General features: G+C 39.8%; 1 pseudogene across 1 annotated transcript; it reads right to left on the bottom strand.

Moving 5' to 3' along the window:
• Positions 1–4,590: 4,590 nt before the first annotated feature.
• Positions 4,591–6,045, bottom strand: LOC143558120 (transcription factor MYB14 pseudogene; annotated as a pseudogene). The gene is made up of 3 exons (XR_013139679.1): positions 5,852–6,045; positions 5,574–5,703; positions 4,591–5,185 (listed from the first exon to the last, which is right to left on the bottom strand). The product of XR_013139679.1 is annotated as a transcription factor MYB14 pseudogene (transcript).
• Between the last annotated feature and the right edge of the window lie 304 nt (positions 6,046–6,349).

Genomic DNA, 6,349 nt, shown 5'->3' with positions numbered 1-6,349 from the left:
CTAAAAAATGCGGGAGCCACAAACCAACGACTGATGGATCAACAATTCGGGGAACAGATTGGAAATAATCTAGAAGTATAGATGGATGATTTGGTCATCAAAATCCTAGAGGAAGATCAAATGCTCCAAGACATATAAGACACACTCAAAAGGCTGCGAAAGATTAGCATGAAACTAAACCCAAGCAAATGCTCGTTTAGAATATAGGAGGGTAAATTCCTCTAGGTCATGGTAACAAATGATGGCTTTAAGTCCAACCCCGAGAAGGTGCAGGCAATCCACGCATGCCATCCTCGAAATCCCTAAAAGAAATGCAAACATTGAACGGAAGGTTGATATGAACAGGTTCCTAGCAAACCACGCCACCAAGTCATTCCCATTCGTAGGAACACTGAGAAATTGCTTGAAGAAATCTCAATTTCGGTGGACGCCAGAGGCAGAACAAGCTTTCCAAGAAGTAAAGAATTGCCTAATGGAGTTAGCAATGTTGACGGTCTCACAAAAGGGAGAAGAACTAGCATCAAACAAAGCGGTAGGAGCAATCCTGCTAGTAGATCGAAAAAAGGTCCAGACACCGATCTATTACGTCAGCAGAACTCACGTGGGCGTCGAAACAAGGTACTCTACAATGGAAAAGTTAGTTCTAACCTTGATATATGCCTCAAGGCGACTCTGAACGTCATCCGATCAATGTGTTAACAAATTATAAGATTCATAATGTACTCCGCAAACCAGAACTTTCAGGGATTGGAAAAGTGGGTTATCGAATTATTAGGAGAGCACGCCCTGCAATACAAGCCTAGACGGGCAATAAAAGGCCAGGTAGTAGCAGATTTCATCGCAGAAGTACCGAGCGAGAAAGAAGAAGAGTGCAAAGTGGAGGAAGAACCATCAAAAGTACATGAGGAAAATGAAAAATGGATGGTGTTTATAGATGGGGCATCCAACGAGGAAGTGTCAGGAGCTGGCCTGAAATTAGTAAGCCCAAGTAAACCAGAGTTCACATATACCATCCGCCTAGACTTCAAAAGCACCAACAATGAGACAGAATACGAGGCCTTCTTGGCAGACTTGCATATAGCCAACAAGTTTGGTGCACGACACATCGAAGCTAAGGTGGACTCAATGCTTATAGCTAGTCAGGTCAACGAGACTTATGAAGCAAAAGATGAAGTCATGGAATCATACTTGGAACAAGCTAGACAATTGATCCAGAACTTTGCATCCTGCAAAGTCGTTCACATCAAGCGAAGTGAAAATAAGTCCACAGATGCACTAAGTAAGTTGGTAGGTACAACTTTTGAACACCTAGCAAAAGATGTGCGGGTGGAAACCTTGGCAGAACCTTCTGTTCTGCCAAGACACGTGTGCATCACACATACTCCGAAGAAACATAGATGGCTCTAATCAAATATTTTCTAGCGGAAGGAATCCTTCCACAGAAGAGATCAGAGGCCCAAAAGATAAGGCACAAAGCCTTGCAATATCAATTCTGAGACGGAATCCTGTATAGAAGATCTTTCCTAGGCCCGCTACTTCGTTGTTTTAACGCGAACGACGCCAGCTACCTGATCAGAGAGATCCATGAAGGTATCTACGGATTGCACATAGGACCAAGGATGGTAGTAGCCAAGATAACCAATGATGGGTACTATTGGCCCGGAATGTATGTGGATGCAATGAAAGAATTGAGAAAGTGTGACTCATGTCAAAGGCACGCGCCTAAAACCTTGAGACCCGAGAATGACCTGATCTTAGTCTCATCAACATGGCTATTTCAAAAATGGGCCATCGATATCATGGGACCTTTCCCTGAAGCACTGGAAAGGTAACGTTCTTGGTGGTAGCAATCGACTATATCACAAAATGGGTTGAGGCCAAACCGTTGGCGTCCATTAGCACGATTACCATCTAAAATTTCATTTGGGAATTTATCATATGCCAATTCGGGCTACCACAAACGATGGTCAATGATAATGGCATCCAGTTTGCCGATAAGAACCTTCAAGAACGGTTGGCGGAGTTAAACATCAAACAAGTGTTCACATCTGTGGTACACCCACAAGGCAATGGCCAGGTAGAGAGAGTCAACAAAAGCATCCTAGACGGGGTCAAGTCAAGGTTTGGGTTAAAAAAGGAAATTCTGGAAAAAACAGAAGGTCCAATAAGAACATGACACGTCACGCGGGAATTTCAAATTTCAAACAAGTGGGAGCGTGCAAAACACGCGCGGACAGACGAAGCGAGTGATGGGACAGGCGCCGTCTGACGTAACAGTGATCAGACCCACTTGTAGTAAAATCCTATCCGTACAAAAAATCTAGTTTCAACTTAGTTACTACCTAATCGAATAATTTCGCATAAGGAACCTTTTGCGGCAAAATGACGCGGAATAACCCATTAAATAATACGTGAAAATAGGATACCAGGTGGAGCACAAAAACAACAACGCTTAGCAGGGATGAAGCCTGGTCCGAGAGCATCGCCACGAATAAAGTATATACCTAAAATATAGGGGATGATTTTGGACCAAGCAACACACCAGTCAAGCAATGAATTGCAAAAAAAGAAAGCGAACAAGGTGGAAAGAAAGGTCATGAGAAGACCCAAAAATATAATAAACAAAGCATGGCACCCATCATCTATTTATACCCAAGAAAATAAATGCGGTAGACGGACAGCTAGAATCATCACACTGAAACAACCAATAAGGGAAAGGCACACAGCGCGGAAGTAGAAAATTAATGCGCTGCCATGCAAAGACATTCATAATCACCTGGAGTATATAAAGTTTAGATCCATACGAGCAACAACGTCACCACAGCTATAAGTCAGAAAGACAGTCATAAGCTACCACCATAAATAACCTTATAAATAACCGTCAAAAATAAAACAGCAAAGACAAAAGATTAGTCCACTATTCCACCCGTAGAACCGATCGCGGAATCAACAATGGACTGGGGGGACTTGTGGAGGTAGGGTACTAATCCACTAAGCGCGAGAAATAACTCCCCCGCAGTCGCGGAGAATCTACGGTAATAAGACAGCCGCAGGAAACATGATCAAACATAACCACTCGTAGGAAGAGTACCTTCCATAGTAAGATACATAAATCTCCCTCTGATTTAACACTTCGTAATCCACAACGAAAGAAGTCCAGCGGAGGACTTGTCGTGACCAAGCACATGTTAGCACGTGATAAAGAAGGGAAGAGCCAATCACAGGCTTGGATACCCGTACTATCCACGAATGCACGATGGACCAATGAAGGCCAACACCGTACCTACCCACGACAAGGATTTCCGTATGCTAGCTGTCTGACCAATCAGGAGCCGCTATCATGCACAACCATAAGAATAGAATGTTCCATTGGGTGGGACATCTGGTCCAATCATTCTCCCTCCTTTCAACTATAAATATCACTTGAAGAATAACGGCAAAAGGATCCGGCTCACTCTCAACTTCTCTAAGAATACCTATCACTTACCATACTGATTCTCATGCCGGAGGATGGTTACGAGAAGACCCCCACCCCTATTCCCCTTATCTTAACGAGCTCACGTTTCTATTTTGCATGCTAGCAGTCGTCGGAGACTTGAACATTTGTTATAGCGATCTCCGGAGAACATCAAGCTAAGCCCACTCGGGGTTAGGTTGGTGTTAATCCATTCTCGATCGAGACGTTAAACTAAGCCTATCAAGGGTTAGATTAATGTTTCTTTAATTTGTATTTCAATATCATCATGTAATTAAGAACGAACTTGCGGACCCAAGTTTAGTCATCTATGTATCAATTGGTGATGGTGTTGAGGAATATATGTGATTTAACCTTTTATTTTTAAATTAAAATGGCATGGTTATTTAAACTTGGCATATTATAAATTAGTATAATTGAGAACTTTTGTGTCACAAAGTTTTTTACGATTATGACTTTTTACTATTTATGTAATTACTTTCAAGGTTTATTTAAATTGTTAGAGTTGGTTTGATGGTTGATGGAATGCTTAATAAATTCTTGTTATACTAATCGTAATCAATCTAAGTTCAAGTCCCCACTGTAGCAACTTTTATTTTTGGGTTTACTTTCGAAACGTAACAAACATAGCTGATACCGACCAAATAAAACGGTTGTGTTTTACCGACCGAATAAACGTTGTTTTAAATATATAAAATTTTTTGTATCATATGTTGTACAAGTATCACTACTATTTTAAATATAAAATCGTTTATAACCAAACCGACCGCTTATAAAAATATAAAACCAAAACACACATATATGATATAGGCATGTATGTGTGTGTTCAATTCTAGTCCATAACCATGCTTATTACTAGTTCTATATGTATATATAGTTTTTTACTTTTTTGTATTACTTTATATTTTACTTTATACAAAGTTTCAAATTTCGTATTTAAATAAAAAGTCTGGCCCTCCCTGCCCACTAGAATTTGATAAAGTCATAAGTATGTAGCTCCCTTGACTAGTACAGCAATGGTGGACTTAGCTATGGCTATGGCTAGCTAGATGTCCTATCACAAGGTTGCCAATTCTAACATGAACATCTAATTAATTTCAAGCCACACCTAACTGCTAGAACCCAAAATTCATAGGTGAAGTAGGCCACAATGGAGATATTTGATCACTTATTTTGCACCATATGGCTTGCTCCTCGCCCATGGTTTTATTTTGGTCGTCGGGTTGACTAGTTGGACCCTCTGATCCAAGTTCCTTCTCTAACAATCTAACCCAATTTTCAACTTCCAACATTTCATCATCGGTTACTGGTTGTGGCTCCAACATGTCCCAAAACTGATCAACCTCATACTCTAATGGTGTTTCAAGATTGTTCTTGATTTCTTCATCATGATATAGAGGTTTATCTTGACCTGAATCGCGGGATTTGAAGGATATGGTTGAAGATGGGGTTGATGGTTGATCATTTATATCTTCAACCAAGATTGCACCTGCGGTTTCTTTCGATTCTGTCACTTTCGGATTCAAAGTTTTTTCTTCATGTGTGAGCTCGTTTGAGACGTTGGAAGCAAATGATGATGATGGTGTTAGAATTTTGGTGGCATCATTATTGTTATTCATGAGGAGTGATCTTTTCTTCAAATGAGTATTCCATACATTCTTGATCTCGTTGTCCGTTCGTCCTGGGAAGTGAGACGCGATTTTCGACCACCTGAGCCCATGGACCCATCAACTTGTTAAAAATGCTATGATAGGAATTTATAGTAGATAGTTTAGGATTAGTTAACTACTTTTAGGTGTTTTCTAAAATTATTGCACATATAGGCGGTTCACTACTCTAATAACCCAACCCATGCAAGTTTTTAAGATTCATTGGTGTCAAGTTGGCATGGGTGGCAAGTGAGAACTTGTTGAGTTCGCTTGCATGGTAGCGAACTAGCTAGAGTTACAAGAATTAAAAAATGAAAAAAAAAATAATAACTGTACATCTAGACATATATACTTGGCTAGATGATCATAAATGTTTCCAAGAAAATCACCATAATAACATGTTAATATATGTTATAATTAAGTAACTGAAGCATGACATGGCTAATTACTTGTTTCCAAAGGTGGCGTGAAGATGAATAATTGAGCGTTCTTCTTCTGGAGTGAAATTGCCTCTCTTGACGTCAGGTCTTAGGTAATTTATCCATCTTAGACGGCAGCTTTTTCCACATCTTAGCAAACCTGCAAATCAAATCAAACCGGCCAACACTTTAATCAATTAAACAACTTAATTATTCTATCATTACATGATGCATGCATAGTATCGGTTAACTTGTTAAACTTAAATTAGCCCATGGATCATAATATACATAATAGTGAAGGTAACTACCTGCTTGTTTGGGGAGAGAACGCCAGTTAGGGTGGCCGTGTTTCTGGATGAAAGAGACGAGTCTGACGTCCTCCGCGGGACTCCATGGCCCCTTCTTCACCTTAGTTTTGTCACAGCATGGTGAACGGCCTCCTCCCATCTTATAATTGATTTTTTGGTTATTTATAGCATGTATGAAATATGATTGACCCTAATTCTTGTGCACGCTCTCTTGTTTCTTCTCATTCGACTCTTATCTATATATGCATATATATAGTCTATGCAGGTATGTACTATGATATATGCTTACGACAGATTTTCTGGATTAAGTTATAGCTAACTTTGAGCACCCCCCCCCCCCCCCCCCTTCCTTTTCCACACACACAATATATGATGATGCAAATATTATTTTAAAATGGTTTGAAAATTAAATTATATTTGTATTACAAATGTTGAATGTGGTATTTAGTATTTGAAGTTGTTAATATTTAAGGTGAAATTTTTGAGATAGTGGGTATC

Source organism: Bidens hawaiensis, unplaced genomic scaffold, assembly GCF_021521415.1.
Source record: "Bidens hawaiensis isolate Kalapana, Puna unplaced genomic scaffold, B.hawaiensis_p1.1 tig00019326_1, whole genome shotgun sequence".
Classification (NCBI taxonomy): domain Eukaryota; kingdom Viridiplantae; phylum Streptophyta; class Magnoliopsida; order Asterales; family Asteraceae; genus Bidens; species Bidens hawaiensis.
Note: the sequence above shows the minus strand (reverse complement) of the source record. Positions and strands in the feature narration are given on the sequence as shown.